Source organism: Myotis myotis, unplaced genomic scaffold (genome assembly GCF_014108235.1).
Source record: "Myotis myotis isolate mMyoMyo1 unplaced genomic scaffold, mMyoMyo1.p scaffold_m19_p_17, whole genome shotgun sequence".
Taxonomy (NCBI): domain Eukaryota; kingdom Metazoa; phylum Chordata; class Mammalia; order Chiroptera; family Vespertilionidae; genus Myotis; species Myotis myotis.
In genome coordinates, this window is record NW_023416321.1 from 7,852,946 (window position 1) to 7,870,399 (window position 17,454).

The following is a 17,454-nucleotide window of genomic DNA, read 5'->3' on the forward strand; positions in this document are numbered from 1 at the left end:
CAGGAACAGGAAGCCAGGCCAGCCGCACACACATGCCACCTCGGCTCCCAATACTTTTTTCTAAAATAACTGGACATCTCCAAGTATTTACAAAGACAACAAAACCCCCACCAGCGTGAATGCCCCAACTGCTGGCGTCCTCACCCTGGCTAGCTGCTGGCCTAGCCCTGCTCCCTGGCCCGACACTCTCCTATACCTATCCTGAGCTTTGGGGGACCCCTGGGAAGAAGAACCAGATTCACTGTGGAACACACCCCCCCCAGGGCCTCTCCTCCCCCCTCTCTCTGTCTCTTTCTCTCTCTGCTTGCTTCATGTACTGCCCCATCTCCCCAGGCTCATGGCCCACACAGCCCCTCCCTGTCTCCTGCAGCTGTCCCCTTCTCTCCATCGCCAGCCCCTGGTCCCCTCATCCTCCCTGGCTACAACCCCAGGCCCCAGATCTGCCATTGCAGCCAGAAGCACCGCACTTCGCAAAGCATGGACTCCCGGAGCTGCGAGGGGCTCAAACACCTACTGGTCCAGCACCCAGTCCTCCTCTAGGTCGGGACACTGAGGCCCAGAGGGAGGAACTGACTTGCTTAAAGAGACATTGCAATGCAGGGATGTTGGATAAACTTGCTTTGGGGCCCCGGGGCTCTGGCAGGACTCGGGAGGTGGGTGGGGGAGAGCAGGGGCTCCGGAGCCCGGCTTTCCGCTGTGGCTCCCCAAGGCTCAGATTTCTCAACCGCGAAAGGGAGAGGATTTGGCAAACGTGTAGCACGGGCCCTGGAATGCGGAGCGTGGTGGTGAGGAGCCGGCGCGCTGCAGCCAGACTGCCTGGTTTGAATCACAGCCGCACGACTTGGGCTGCTTCCTTAGCCTCTCTGTGCCTCGGTTTCCTTGTCTGTGTAATGGGGATAACCACAGTACCTTCGTCCTGGGGTTGTGGTGAGGGGGAAAAGCATCTATATGTGTAAAATGCTTAGGAATGCTTATAAAAGTGTTGCTGATCATCACTGAGATGTTTAATAAATGGTAGCTTAAAAAAAAACCCACCAAAAACAGAAAAAAAAAACAGATGCTAACCCAGCAGTTCTCAACCTGTGGGTTGCGACCCCCAAGGGTCGAACGACCCTTTCACAGGGGTCGCCTAACTACATCCTGCATAGCAGATATTTACATTACAACTCATAACAGTAGCAACATGACAGTTATGAAGTAGCAACGAAAATAATTTTATGGTTGGGTCACAACATGAGGAACTGTATTAAAGGGTCGCGGCATGAGGAAGGTTGAGAACCACTGTGCTAACCGCAAGGAAACCAAAATCAACTCCTTCGCCCCATCTCCACACCCCCACACACTTTGTAAGTCTGGCTGGAGGGTAACTTTGAGAGTAGTCTGTCCTTCCCACCAACCCTGCAGCTGAGTCAATGAGGCCCAGAGCGGGGACTTGCTCACCTGAGGTCTCTCAGGAGCTCGTGGCAATGCTAGAACTTAGACCCGGGCTCTGAGCTCCCATCCAGCGCTCTCCCCCCAGACCTCCTCATTCATTTGCTCCCCCTGCACACCCACCCTGGCACCCACCCTCATCCAGACCTCCCAGCTCTTCTCTGGCAGGCACTGTCCCCCTCGTCCTGTGGCCAGGGCCCTCTCCCTCTTACCCAGTCCCCATCCTTGCCATTGGGTGTGGGAGAACGAAGTGCAATGGAAATACGGAGATCAGGCAGCTGATATTTTGAAGCAGCGGTTCTCAACCTGTGGGTCGCGACCCCTTCACAGGGGTCGCCTAAGACCATCGGAAAACACATATATAATTACATATTGTTTTGTGATTAATCACTATGCTTTAATTATGTTCACTTTGTAACAATGAAATTGGGGGTCACCACAACATGAGGAACTGTATTAAAGGGTCGCGGCATGAGGAAGGTTGAGAACCACTGTAAAAAAGGAAGGCTCCTCCCTGGGACTTGGGTTCTCGGTTGCATTTCTGTGTTGAGGGTGAAGAGTTGGAGGCAGGATAAACAGACCCGCAGGGGTGACAGGGGTGAAGGCAGAAGAGATGGGGAGGAGGGAGCAAATATGAGTGGGGAGCAGAAGGCAGGGTAAAGTGAGGCAGGGCTGGTTTCTAGGGACTACAAGGCGGGGCTGGACGTAGAGAGTATTCTAGGAAAGACGCCCTCACCTACAAGCACACACACAGCTTCCCGAGCCCCCAGTCCCGGCGGAGAGAGGGGCTGTATTAGTCTCAGAGACAGGTGGGCCCGGGGCCTTCTTTGTGGAGAAGAGGCTCGGTTTCCCTCATCTGAGCTCCTAGAAAAACCCCAGGAGGGGAGGGAAAGGGGGTGAGGCCTCTCCTCCAACTCAAAAGGCAGACCTTGTCATCCCGCCCAGTCCTCACCCCTGGGAACAGCTGTCCCAGAGGTGCAGCAGGCAGGCGCAGCCTCATTACCCGTAACCCCACCGCTACCCCTGCACTGTCTGTCTTGGGCCCAGAAAGAGACCCACACCTGGGATCCGCAGCCCCCAGCTCGCCAGCCAGGGCAGCCCTAGACTAACGCAAGGCAACCGATCCCGTCGGAAATCAGAAATGGCCCTGACCGGTTTGGCTCAGTGGATAGAGCGTCGGCCTGCGGACTGAAGGGTCCCCGATTCGATTCGGTCAAGGGCATGTACCTTGGTTGCAGGCACATCCCCAGTAGGGGATGTGCAGGAGGCAGCTGATCGATGTTTCTCTCTCATCGATGTCTCTAACTCTCTATCCCTCTCCCTTCCTCTCTGTAAAAAAATCAATAAAATATATTTTTTAAAAAAGAAGAAGAAATGAGGGGACGTGAATGTTCCCACAGCTCCTCTGCGTGTGAGCACGCAGCCCGATTCAGACTTCTCTGCTGCTGTCAGTCCCTCCCACGTTTATTTTGAGAACAACCATAACCTTATTTTTATCTATTGTTCATTAACCCCAAGGAATTCACTTGCTGGGCTGTTCCATGTGTCACAGTGACCGCTACAAAGTCTGGCCTCCGCGTTCCCATCCCTCTGTAAATAAACATCTCCCACACGCAGGAGCGTGGCTCAGGGCGGGGGTCAGGCTTTGCCCGGCTCTGACCAGCTCCGCTCCCTGATGGCGCAATAGGTCCCGAGGTCAGACCTCTGCGCCCTGGGTCCTGGCAAGGAGGCCGGTGAGGAAACAGGACTTGCGTCTTCTCGTGCCTGTGTCAGAGCTTGCTTTGGCCGGAACAGTTTATATTTGTTCTAAGTAAATAGCTGACGTGCAGTTCGGCAGATGCTGCCGATGAAATGCCCCCCCAAACCTTTTTCCAATGTTTAAAAAGAGGCCTGGAAATGCAGGCACATGCATCTTGTTTATGCAAACTGCACTCCAGTGACTGGAGCAGGCACGTGATCACGTGCAAAGGCCCAGGGGTGCGTTCTTCCCAGGCCCGGGGCGGAGGGGGTTGTTTCCATGGAGTGGCTGGAGGCCTGTGGTCAAGCCAGGAGCCAGGAGTCAGTCACCTGGGCTTCCTCCCTCACTGCCCTCTTGCCTGCACTAACATCTCTTTCCACCACCTACCTTCTCCTCCCACCCCCATCTCAGGGACGTCCAGCTGCCCGAGGGATGCTGAGGGCAACCTCTGGACTAGGGAGTCCAGGGAAAGAAGAGCAAGGAGGATGAGGGGACGCTCTGAACCTGGGTGGTTCGCAGAGACACCCTCCACCTTCATCTTTATCTTCAGAACAAGAGTAGGGCCTAGACGCACCTGGATTCTTCAATCCTTGGTCAAAGGCAGAACTTGGATTTTTGTCCAAGAACTAACCTGCTCTGCCCCCAGCCTCCTTTCAGTAACCCCACCCTTGTCCAGGCTCCCGAACCGCCAAACATGAGGAGAGCATGGACTGACAAGAGCCTGTGAGTGTTCATGCTGGGAGAGTCGGACAGAGCGTAGGTGACAGCGGGGCTGGGGGTGTCACAGAAGGGACTGCAGAAATCCCAGAGCCTGGGGTGGAAGAGGCCTCGGGGGGGAGAGGCCTTGAGGAAGGGGAGGGGGCCTAGCTTAGGAGGGGGCTGGGCTCACATGAGTGCCTGTAATGTGCCAGGGCCAACAGGTGCAGAAGCGGAGGTGTATGAGACTTACCTGAGCTAACACAGCCCGCAAGAATAACTACAAGTTTATTCGGACGTTATCATGCACTTCACACTCTAGTAAGTCTCATATCTTATTGAATCCTCACAACAACCCCCACCCTCACCCAGAGTCCCATTTTACCAATAAGGAAGTTGAGGCTCAGAGAGGTTAAGCAACTTTGCCAAAATCACACAGCTACTACATGGTAAAGCTACCACGTGATTCTGACTAGTTCTAGCTGGCCTCTAAAGCTCATGCTCTTACCACTCTACTCCACTCCACTCCACTCCACTCCACTCCACTCCACTCCACGGGCCAGCTAAAGAGTTGTCTATTCACTACCAAACGTGGATATGGAGCCCTTACTTTGTGACGGGCACTATGCCAATTTTCTCAAGATGTGCCAGCCAACGCTTTTCAAAATCTACTGGGTGGAGAGCTCTGACCTGGGAGGGGGGAGAATCAAATAACAAAGATAGAGTCTGACCTGCCAGAGGATGGGACCCCACGGCCGGGCAGCAACCAAGACTTTTCTGAGAGCTTAGTCTCCCCTTCTCCCCTCCAGGCCCTGCCTCTCACCCAGGCCCCCCCACAGGCCGCCTGCAGGGCTGCACACTCTGGGAGGCAGGGGTCCTGGCTCTGCCCTAGACTCCCTGGGCATCACGGGCGGGTCACGTTCTCTCTCTGGGCCTCCATCTGCGTAGCTGTGAAATGAGGAAGCTGGACCCAATGGGTTCATCCCTTCCAGCTTTGATGTGCTGCAGGTATCTTGCCTGGGTGGGGTCAGCGGGCAGGGCTCCGCATTGATGCCTGAAAGGGGTGCAGGATGAGTGAGTGGGTGAGGGGCTGAGGAAGCTGCCCCACCCCCCGCTGTGGTTTCTGGTGGGGCCACGATGGCAGCAGGGGGAGGGAAGTGTTTGTCACCCTTTCCAACAAAGGCAGTAAAACAAAAGAAACCCAGGGCACTCTGGGAGCAGGCAGCAGAGGCGCCAAAAATAAAGCACAGGGCACACCTTTCCTTTGACAGGCACCTGCAGCTGCTGAGGGCCTGGCCTGGGGGCCGTGAGAAAGGGTTCAGAACACACTCACATATACAACTGGCTTCACGGGCCTGAGACCTGCACGGTCACACGGTCACACGGGCTCCTACACTCGGAAGGGCCCTCCCTGGATTTAATGCTTGGCTGTCTCTGCCTCGAAACTCTTAATGTGTGAGCAAGAGGCCCCGCATTTACATTTTGCACTGGGCCATGCAAGTCCTGCAGCCAGTCCTGCTGCTGTTCATTCACAAGTACATACATTCACAACATGCTTAAGAAGCACACATTTATAGACAGGAGTGCATACACTGCACACAGACACACAAGCACAAATACGTGCACACATTTCCCCACGTCCGGCAATATCCCCCTCATCCCACATGCACTCCCAGTGTAGCACGCACACATGACCCAGGGGGCTGTGGACACCCACCAGTAACACTTCGACACCTGAAGCTCGCACACTGCCCATTGGCGCCGTTCAATTGACTTAACTTCAGGGGGCAACAGAACAAAGCTCTGGGGCCCTGGCTGGGAGGTGTGCATGGATGCCATGTGCACAGGGCAGGGCTGGGAGGTGTGCATGGAAGCCATGTGCACAGGGCAGGGCTGGGAGGTGTGCATGGATGCCATGTGCACAGGGCAGGGCTGGGAGGTGTGCATGGAGTCTGCAGCTGAGCCCCTGGATTCTGTTAAACATCTTGTCTCCTTGTCAGGCCTTGAAATCTGATCCGTGGTCCAGAAATTCCAGACCCCTCATTAGCAGCAGATGTTCAGACGTGTTTATTTCTCTTCTGCTCCCCTCCCTTCCCAGCCAGATGTGCTCATGACAGTGGACACAGTCTATCGCCCACCACCCCATCAGCCCCCGCTGTGTTCCCACCGCACCCTCCTCAGGCCAAGCAGGGCCCCGAGGCCTGGAAACTCTTCCTCCTCCTCACCTTTCCTCCCCCCATCCTAATCTTCCCTGTTTATAACTGTTCCAGACTCTGCGCCTCCCCTGAGGGCCCAGTAATCTGTTAGGGGCTACGAAAGAGTTAATCACGAAACAAATCAGCTATAAGGGGTGCCCAGTCCCCGTGACAGCCCACATGGAGAAGGAACAGCCACCCTCAGTGGGACCAACAAGAACCTTGATTTCGCCCGGCTGTCATGGCTCAGGGGTCCAGTGTCAACCTATGAACCAGGAAGTCACAGTTCGATTCCCGGTCAGAGCACATGCCTGGGTTGCGGGCTCAATCCTCAGTGTGGGGCGTGCAGGAGGCAGATCTCATCATTGATGTTTCTATCTCTCTCTCTCTACCTCTCCCTTCCTTTATAAAATCAATAAAAAAATATTTTTTAAAACAATAAGAACCTTGATTTTATTGGAATTCTTACGCGGGCATCAATCGCTCGGATCCAGACACTTCCTCGATTTATTGAGATGGAAAGTGAGGCACCGAAGGGCGAAATGACTTGGGCAAGAGTTGGGGCTGTGATATCTCTGACACGCAGCCCCTATTTCTGATATGAGACCAGATGTAGCGCCGTCCTTCCCCCACCGGCCTCATCTCCCCGGGGCACAGCTGGTTCCCATTCCCCAGGCGGGTTCGAGGCCAGCCAGGGTGGGAGATCTGGTCACCAGGTGCCCCTTGACTGGGAGGAGGGGGTGAAGCAAGGAATCCGGCACCCAATTCCCATACCAACTTCACTTATGTCCCGTCTGTGTGACCTTGACCGGTGCCCTACCTTCCCTAGCCTCAGTTTCCCCATCTGAAGATGGGCTTTCTTAGAGCTGCTGGGGGAATGACATTAAATAAAATGGTGGATGTGGGAGCTCCTTGTAACAGTAAAGTGACGTGAGAAGAAAAACTCGATTTTTATTGGCTCGATTGATGATACCCAAGTGGGAAATTAGCATAGAGCAAGGGCCTCATCTCGGTGGTGACCAGACCAAAAGGCCTCCAGCCTAGACATCGTCTTCGGGGAGGGTCATGCAGACATCCTCCCAGTGACCATGACTGGAGTCATCCCCCCTCTCATAGGTACCTGCCTTGACCGTTTCGGGGCTGACTCTCCCCCAGAAGGAAGAATGAGCTCCCTGACACGGGAGAACAGAAGCCACTGGCTGTGGTTGCAGAGCGAGGGAGTGGCATTGCTGCACCTGTGCCAGGCGGTCCCCAGCCGGTCCTCACTGCGCCCTTTCTGAGCACACTCCTTCCAGGAAAGGAAACGTTAGCCGCCAAGCTTCGTAGGTACAGACCAACCCCTGATTGGCTGGCCTAGCCCAGTGCCTGGCACAGAGCAGGTCAGAAAAACATCTGTGCAAGCAATGCTTGAATGGCGAATCTGGGGTCTTCCCACACCCTTGACTCATAGTTTAAAATCTACCCAAAAAGTCCTGCATGGCAGGCATGCCCAGGCGGCTGGGTCCCTCTCTGGGAAGAACTGAGTCAAGGCTAAAAGTAAGGGTGCCCTTTCAGACAGGCGTGCTGTCCTGGAAGCGCCTCAGACGGTAAACAGATGACCTTGTCCTCCGATGTCTGCCCCCTCCCCAGGCGCAGGGTCCAGCTCTGACGTGGACTCCTCTGCAAATATGCTGTTTCCATAGGAAATGAAACCCCAGTTTGTTTTCCCTCCAAGGCGCTCTGTAATTTCCAGCACAGCCTGTGCAATGTCAGCATCCAGCCTCGTAACCTTCGGGCCAGCTGCTCCTCCCAGGCCGCTCGCTGAGCTGACCCCGAGAGGCCACAACAAGGCTCCCCTCCCAAAAGGGCCTCCAGAGGCTGTGGGCACCAGTCCCCCCCAACCCCTCACCCCCCACCACCCCACTGCACAGGGGTGCCCACCAGAGGGGTGGAGCCAGAGTGGAGTCTGACCATCCCGGAGGGAGGTGTGGGGCGGGCAGGGAAAGAAGTGGGGGACTGACAGGGGCTCATTTCCAGTAAGAAGTGGGAGGGAGAAGAAAGGTCTGAGTCTGGCAGCCTGGGCCCCAGCGATCCGTAACAGATGATTTCTGGCTGCAGGGGGAGGGGAGGCTGTGCTCTCAGCAGTTGGAACATCAGCCTCTATTGTCTGAGCCAGGGAAGCAAAAGCTGATGGAGAAGGGCTTGGGAATGTGTGTGTGTGTTGGGGGTGGGGGGCGCGGAGGAGGGGGTGGAGGGGGGGGTGGGAACTACAAGAAAAAGCAGTGGTGAACTTAAAAGCCAGGATGAGAAGAGGATGGAGGGGCTGCCCTTCCTAGAAGATGCCCTGCTCTCTGTCCCCATCCCATTCATTAGAGGCTGGGAGGAGGGTCCTTCCCCCCCCCCCTTCCCTCCCCTCCCCCATCACCTCCATCCCAGAGGTGATATAGCCTGCAGGAGGCTCAGAGCCAAAGGACCCAGCCAAGGTGCTGGATTCCTGGCGCTGTGGCTGCAGCCTCGGCCTCTTGCCACCTGCCAGGCCATAAGGAAAGTTCCCTCTTCAGCCCCTGGGGTCCCAGGGCCCCAGAAGGGGAGCATGAGGCTAGGGCTGGAGTTTGGATGCCTTTGAACTAGGTTCCTGACCTCACTCTCTCTCCGAACACCGAACACCGGCGTCAGCGCGAACGCCCACTCTCTGCTCTTCCAAGGGGCCGTGGGCGAGGGGAGGAAACTGGTGTGAAAGTGCTCAGCAGCGGGAGCCCTTGTTGTTGTTGTTATTATTATCTGTGCGGAGAGTTTCACTCCACCCCGAGTTTAACCCCAGAGCTCTCCACGCGGAGCCCCAGCCACAAGGCGGGCAGCTGCCTTTCCTCGGGCCCAGTTCCCCGATTACTCAACGGCATCCACCCGGGAGGCTTCAGGCCAAGGAAGGGAGAGGAATGCTGAGAGGGAAACAGGGTGTGGCTCTCCCCGGATGGGCAGCCATGGCCACTGCTGCCTGCGGACCCAGAGGCCTGGGAGACAAACCGTGGAGGCCTGGTGGCCACAGACCCTGCCCTCACTCCCCTGCCCTTGGCCGGGAGCAGTTGGAGGCCACGGCAGCTCGGCCACCTCCCCATGGCACTGTGCGGTTAGCAACAACAGTCAAACCACTGACCTGATTTTCTGCATAAAGGAAAAGATAATGGGGCACGTCTACTTGAATGCGCGCACACACGCACACACACACACACACACACACACACACACACACACACACACACATGCAACCGTGCAGTGGAAACTTTCTCTGTTTCCTTGACAGGAACCCAGCCCTGAGGGAGGGGGGTAACGGGGGAGGGTGAAGCTTCTGTGCCAGGAGCTTCCTGGGGTACAAAGCTCAGTGTTTGCCTGTGGCTGGGCAGGGCTCCCCTGCTGGGACAGCGCCTCTACCCTGATCTGCGTCTCTGAGCTGTCTGCTTTCCCGCCTGGGCCGTCAGCTCAGGCAGGGTGGGACCGTGTACCCCACGATCCCTCAGCTCTCACACTGTGCTGAGCCCCGACAATGGGATCAATGAGAACCTCAACTCCCCAAATCGCCTGAGAGTCCTGGGTGGAAATGTTTGCCAGATAAACGAAGGTCTCCTATCCCTGCACTTCCTCCAAACCCAGGTTCCCACCGGCCTCAGAAATACCTCGCAACCTGACTCTGCCGCGTATAGGCCTCATGGCGAGTTCTCCATGAGAGGTAACTGCTCTTCTTCTCCGTCACTGTCCAAGGGCGTGCCCTCCTCTGACCACCTGGGGCAGCACCCACAGGGGTAGCTGAGTGGATGAGCTCAGCACTGGGGCCACTGGGGCCACCCACCTCCGTGTGGTCTTAGAGACGCACAGGGTCAGGGCCAGAAGGGACAGCAGAGGTCACAGGCCAGCTCCTTAGGGACATGCCTGGGGCCTGGAGAGTCCCTGGCCCGCACTCCCACTCACCACCTTGCCACTCGAGCGGGGTCCTCAACCAACGGCACCAGCAGCACCGGGAGTTGTAAGAATGGCAGACGCTTGGGCCTAGACCTGCGGGATCAGAACCTGCATTTTGACAAGACCCCTAGTTGACTCCTCAGCCCAGGCCTAGGCCTCCTAGCAGATATGTTCTGCCCACAGCGCTGCCCAAGAGAGCGTATAGCCAGCCCACCTCGTCACCACTGCCTTCCTTCCCCAGACAAAAGGGTCCGGTGAGTTTGGCGTTTGGCGATCATTACCTTGGAGCGTCCTAGGTTGCCTGTGTTAAAGATGGAAGGAGGCAACAGCCCCCTCCTGGGCATGGAGAAGCTCCCCGCCCTAGCCTGCCTCTCCCCCACTCCTCTCCACCTTCCAGGCTTTGCCCTTCCTGAAGCAAGGGGCAGAGGTGGGCAGTGGGCCAGGCGCAAGGTCTCAGGCCCGCCCTACTCTCTCTCATCCACTCTCTAACAGCTGGCGGTCAGAGGTGACCCAGTGCTCCAGTTCTGCCTGCCCCTGCGCCTAGGCTTGTGACAATGCACCCCCCCTCCCCCGTTAGCCCTGATCCGGAGCCCCTCGGTTGGCTCTCCAGCCCCCACTACAGCCAACACCTGGGCCTCACTCCCCATGGGCAGCCAGCACTGCAGCTGAGCCCCAGCTGGCTTCAGGGAGGGGAACTGTGTTGGTGAAGAAGGCAGCTTGGCTGAACTGGAAAGCCATTCAAAGCTATCAACACCCCTAGGGTGTGAATATGGTTGATTCATTCATTGCTATTAGCATCCTAGTGTGAATTAGTTAGTGGGTCTTTCTCAGTGGCTGGCAGAGAGAGGGATGGGACATCTGGATGGAGCTATTTTGACAGGAGAAGCTGGTCTCAGGAAGGAGAAAGCTCAGATCCAGCTAGTTCCCCTCCCCTCCTGCCCTCTGAGGCTAGCCACTCCTGCTGCCCCAGCCTCCCCCAGCCTCACCAGGGTAAGGGATGCTGGAGCAGCCTGCATCCCAGAGTCCTGTGCCTGGGGGTGAAATAACCAGTTTCCTGTTTTCTCGTCTCCTGACCTGGGATTTCAGAGGGGTTCCATGAAGAGGGAGGGGGTCTGCCTCAACCTACCCATGGGTCTCCCACTCAGAGCTCTGCTGGTAAGGCAGTCATAATATTCTCCATGAAAGTAGGTAGGTAAGAGAGAAGGAAGGAGGAAGGGAAGGAAGGGAGGGAGGGAGGAGGGAGACTGACATTTAAGAGGCGCCTAATATGCGTGGGCGACTGTGCAATCTCTGTAACCAGTGGCTCATTCCGTTCTCACAACTCTCTAAATTGGTGCTATTATTATTCCCATTTTACAGTCAAGAAAACTGAGGCCGGAAGAGGTTACTAACATGCACAAGGTCACTAGCTGCTAAGAAGTGGAGCTAGGATTTCAACCAAGAACTGTCCATCTCTCCCACTCCCTGCCAGGTCTAGAGCGGAGACAGAGGAAGGAGGCGGGTGGCTCAAACACGCCACTCATCATGGACTTTGGACAAAAACTGACAAAATGATCCTCCATCCTGAAGGCTCTTCCCCACTCTCTCTCTCCTGCCAGACAAGCAGGGAGGCAGGTCAAGGAGCCCCTAACCGGAGCCCCTGACTGAAAAGGACAGGCGTGGCCTCTTCAGGCTGAGCTGTCAGCAGCAACGAATATCTGATCCTCTGCCCCTCCCCTGACCCCTGCCTGACCCCAATACTTAGGAAACGAATATGTATTGAACAAAGTGATAAGATAGCCAGGGTGGTTATCTCATTCTACTATGAGCGCTGGGTGCTCTGATCCCATGTCACTTTGAGGAGACTGAGGCCCAGAGGAGTTTACCAAGGTGACCCCAAGTCCCACAGCGGGGGCGGGGGGCGGATGAAATAGGGCCACACACACCCTACAGGGCAGCCTCCCAAACTCAGAGACCGAACGTAACCACACAGGATGGTCTGAAACTGAAACTGGTAACTAAAAGCCGTTCGTGGCGGGTAATCCTAACGTAGGCTGGGATTTTTCTCTAACAAAGGTCAGTCTTTACCTTAACCGAGCCCGTCTGTTGTTCTCTTTTTACACCGACAATAACATGCCTTTGGAATGTCAAAGTTAATCTCCTTTTTCCCAGACCCGCTCAAAGCACAACCGCCAAACCAGAGCAGAGACCGCAAGTCCCTTCATGGCTATTGTTACCACGTTAACTGTTAGCCGTGAACAATCCGATACCCACAAATGTAAAAGAAGTGCGTGTCTGTTCGTTTTACTTTTAATCCAGTCTCGGAGATTTCCCCCTTGGCTCTCTCCTGCCTCCCTACTCCAGCACCAGTGCATTTCATGTAACCCCCTTCCGCCTCATTGGAATGTATAAGATAAGGTGCAAAACTGTCATTCTCTGAAGCATGTTCTCGGCCCATTGAGAGCTTGCTTCCTGGCCGTTGTCACCAGGCTGGCTCAAATAAACTCACCAAAATTCGCACGGGTTTGGACATCTCTTATGGGGACAGAGGCCAGCCCGGGCCTCCCTGGTTCTCCCTCCAGGACCACAGCCCCTTAAGAGAGAGCCTGCCTGGATTCTTGAGACCAGAAGCTGTGTCTCCTGCTCCCAATCTCCTGGCCCCTGGAACGTAGTCAGTGCCACTCGGGCCTGACTCCCGAGGGCTGGGGGATCTCACTACAGGGCAAGGGCAGCTGGGCAAGTGTGTCCCACATAAAGAGCAGCCCACCAGTTACCCTCTCACCCCTCCTCTGCTCAGAAACCTCACCAGGCTCCACATTGCCTGTCCCTCTAAACGCTCACTCCCCATACAAGCCTCAGTGCCCCATGACTTCCCATCCTTCCTTTTGTTTCAGCCGAACTGGACTGGTCTGTGTTCCCCCAGTGAAGCCTGCTCTTCCCTTTCTCGCCACCTTTGCATATGTTCTTTGTTCCCCCCTGCAGTCCTGTCCCAGCCGTCACCACCTGTCAGATTCCATGTGTCCCTCATGAACCATTACAGGTGCTACCCAAGCAACATTGCAGTGGTGAACTTTCCTTCCTTTAGTTCCCATGGGCCTCCTTCACGGCGGGGAGGGGGGGGGGTGCGGGGCAGTTTATAGTCCTGGGAAGCTTATCTCATCGCCCCAGGCCACTGTGAACTCCTGGGTGCAGAGTCCTGGTCCAGCCCCAGCCCCAGCCCCAGCCCCAGCCCCAGCCCCGGGGTGCAGACAGGTGCCTAGCAAATGTGGGTAGAATTGAATTGTCACAGCATCTCTCTGGAGACAGAGCTTACACCTAGAGGGCTGTGGTGGCTTAAAAACGAGAGTCAGGTTTCCTGGGGTGCGGGGTGTTCTTAAGCAAGGCTCTGCCCCTCTCTGAGGCTGGCTAGAGGTGCCAGCTCTGTCACGGAATCATGAGAAATCTGGGAACAGTGAGCACAGCCAAGGAATGTCCCGCCCACAGCATCTGGAGCCACTTCCTTCCTGGAAGGAAAACAAAGTAGAAAGAGGAGATTAAGCCTGTCCCTGCACAAAGGATGTGGAGGGCTGGGGCCCTGAGTGGGCAGACCTCTGGGAAACCAGGCTTCCAGGTGACAAATGGGGGATCTGAGGGCTCCTGGGAGAAGGATGGAGAAGCGGTCAATCAAAGACTCCTTCCTTCCCCTCTCTGTTTCTTCTATTCTCTCCTCCACGAACCCCAGACTTCCCCCCCACACACCCTTCTCTTTCTCTTTCCTAGCCTCCTCCTCCCCCGTCTCTCACTCCTTTATCTCCATGACTACACATTCCCCTGGACCCCATTGCAGAAAGGCCACGCATGACTCCAAATTCCCACCCCTTATCTTGACATTCCAAAATGGCCTTGGAAGCCACATGTTGAGGATGGCACAGCTGTCAGCAACCTGGTCTCTGAATGAGCCCCACTGGTATTTCCTGAGACCATGACAGGAACAAGAAACAACCTTCTATCATCTCTAAGCCATTGCTCATTCTTGGGCCTATTTGTTACACCCGTTAGCCTACACTGACCAATACAAGTAACTGCCGATTTACTGAGCACTTCTTATATGCCAGGAACTACACTAAGTGCTTTTACATTCGTTATCGCAGTTAATCCTCGCAGCAATTGTACATGGGAGCTACTGTCAAGTCCCCATTTCATAGATGAGAATCTGAGGCTTAGAAAGGTTAAGTGACTTGGCCAAAGTTAACCAGTTAATAAGCTGCATTCTTTTTTAAAATATGTTTTTATCGGTTTCAGAGAGGAAAGGAGAGGGAGAGAGAGATAGAAATGTCAGTGATGAGAGAGAATCATTGATAAGCTGTCTCCTGCACACCCTGTACTGGGGATGGAGCCACAACCCTCACATGTGCCTTGGCCGGGAATTGAACCGTGACCTCCTAGTTCATAGCTTGATGCTCAACCCCTGAGCCACGCCGGCCGGGCATAAGCTGCATTCTAACTGAAACCAGAGTGCACAGCCAGCTGGAGCGCGTTGGGTGCATGTCTGACATCCTCCCCTGGATTATTGTCACCAGGAAGGTTGGAGTTCCAGTCAACACCTTCCCCCCTGCAGAGACAAGTGTCCGACTCACACCAGACATTTTTTCATGCAATTGCTTTTAGCTCCCATTTTCTGAAAGCCCACTACGTGCCCCAGAGAGTGGGGAGCACTTCGCATAAGTCACCTCTGATCATCATACAAGCCCCGCCAGGTGGGTACCCAGCTGGGAAGCTAGGTGACCTGCCCAAGCAGCCAAGCGTGGAAGCATCTTGGTCTGCTGAGAGGTCCCCTTCCTCCCACTCCTCCTTCGTCAGGCCACCTCCGACCTGGGAGGCAGCTGGGGGTTTCGAGCCGGACAGGGGCGGGGATGGAGGACCGCGTGTGTGCGTGCCTGTGTGCGTGTCCACAGGCACGCTCACGTCCTACATGAGTACATGAGTGTTGTTGTGCTTTCCAACACTCCATCTGGTTTTCATTTCTTCAGGGGAGGGGGTGGAGTATGACGAAGAGTGGAAGGAAAGAGAATGCCTCGGGCCAAGGAAAGAAAAGATCAGAAAACATCAAAGTCCGTAGAAACCCTAAGCATCATGGCCAGCCCTTCTGGTTTAAGCCGGTAGGAAACAGACCCAAAGAAAGGGACCTGCTCAGGGAGTTGGGGTTAAAAGTCTCGTTCCAAACCCCACCAGGGCTCTTTGCCCCAACCCCTCTGCCTCAAAGCCGGAAGCGGCCAGAGCACCCACCGGTTCATGGCTCAGCTCCGGGGCCACCTCCTCCAGGCAGCCTTCCTCGGCATCCTCACCACTCCCTGTCCTGCGGTGGTTCCCTCGCTTGTCTCTCTCGCCCACTGGACTGGGGGAGGGCAGGGAACAGACTCTGTCTTTCTCACTCTTGCCTCTCCAGACCTCAGGACACAGAGCACAGAGCAGGCACTCAATTAAAATGTGTGGGACTGAATATTCAAATGAGTGACTGGAGAAGCTGAGTACAGCATGATGATCATACATGCTACTACACATAGCAAGAGCCTCACAGCACACCCTGCTTCCATTTCTCAAAACACAGAGTCTCAGCGGAGCCGCATGACGCCCCTGTGACAAGAAAAGTGGCATCACATGTATGCACACATGTAGACACGCAAACCAGCACATCAGCACCCAACCATGTACGTGTACAAATGTTTAGAGACACATAGACCAGGGAGTGAGGAGGATGCCAGAACGTGCTATTTCCTGTTTTATCTGCAGAAACAGAAGCCTCCCCCACCCCCAACACACACACACACACACACACACACACACACACACACACACCTGGCCCCTCCCAAGTGCAAAGCTGGTTTTCCCCTTAGCTGGGGGAGAACAAAAGAAGGCAGGTTGTCCACAAGGGGGCATCCACAGACCATCTGACTTGGTGTCTCAAAGCCGAGATTACCACCTCTTTGGTGTCAGAGAGACAAAGGGTCCACAGGGGAAACTGAGGCGCCTGGGTGGAGGGCTGTGCAGGAACACAGAGGAAGAGATGGTCGGCCGCTGGCAAAACAGGACTGAGAGGTGGAAACCAAGACTCAGGCGCTAAATGAGGGAATGGCGGTGAACACTCGCTCTAATGCTTATTCAGGGTTTACCATGTGCTGTCCACGGGCCAATAGAATCACTTACCATGTGATCACTCATTTAATCTTCATCTCACCTCTGCGAGGTTCCATGTTTCTATAGTTCCTGTTTTCTAGATGACCGAGCAAATGCCTCAGAAGGACTAAGTAACAAGGCCAGAATCGGAACTCAGGACCGGCTGTCCATAGTTGATGCTGTTCGCTGCTCGCTGCTCGCTCCGTGACCTTGGCATTAGACCTTCAGACCTCCCACTTCTCAGCCCAGGACTCCAGGCTGGACCCCACTTCCCTCATCTCCGAGCCCTTTCAGGACATTTTGGAAGGGCCTCGAAGCTGATTTCCTAAGAGTAAATAACTGGTTGCCCTGAAGCTGCCCCCTCAGATGCCCTAAATTGTTGCTATTGAGTTGGCTTTGCTCCTTTGGAAGCAATAAAGCCATTCCCAGCAACACCCATAAAGCTGCTCCTCTTCCTTTGACCCAATCATTTCGTTCCTGGGAACTTATTCCAAGGAAATAATTCCAACGGAAGCCAACTGTTATCTGCACAGATGAATGCACTGAAGTCTTTCTTTAAAGGTCAAGCACTGGGAACCAGACGAGGGACGTGCTCGAGTAAACGAAGACATCAACACAATGGGCAAGAGGCCTGGCGACCCACAGCTGCAGGACCTGATGGGAACGGGGAAATGCTTTCAGACGATGTGTCACCCTCGCACTCCCACCTAACCAGCTAATTCAACGAAGAGTGTTTATCGGGGGGGGGGGGGGGGGGGATTCTGTTCACGTTCAAAATAGACTCTGAAGCTCCACTGCCCTCAAAGAAATGGGAGAAAAGCTTAAATGCAACAATCACAACAATATCTAATGAAATAATTCATGGCTTTTGAGTTTCCAAGGCTCCGGGTCCTACTGATCTACAGGATTTTCTGAGAGGGATTTTGACGATTGGCTACCAGTGGTTTTCACCTTTCACCCTGCTCTGTGCTACAATTCTTCATATTAAATGCTGTAAAGACAGCTGGGGTGGGTTCCGTTTTCTGATGGACCCTGACGGACACATACACAGGCATGGACCCTGATGTACAATATCTTCCCCATATGGATAAGGGATCAAAAGAAGACTTCAAAATTAGTATGCCTGCCGTGATTTCAACTTACAGGAATATACACCGAGTGGCCAGATTATTATGACCACCTGACGTTTGTAGGCAAATTAGCTCTAATTGCGCGCTGAAGTTGCTAGAGGGCCAGATCATTATAAACGTCTGAATAGCACAACATACCTAAGTATCATTGCTGATCAAGTTCATCCTATCATGTTGATGGCGTATCCCAATGGAGATG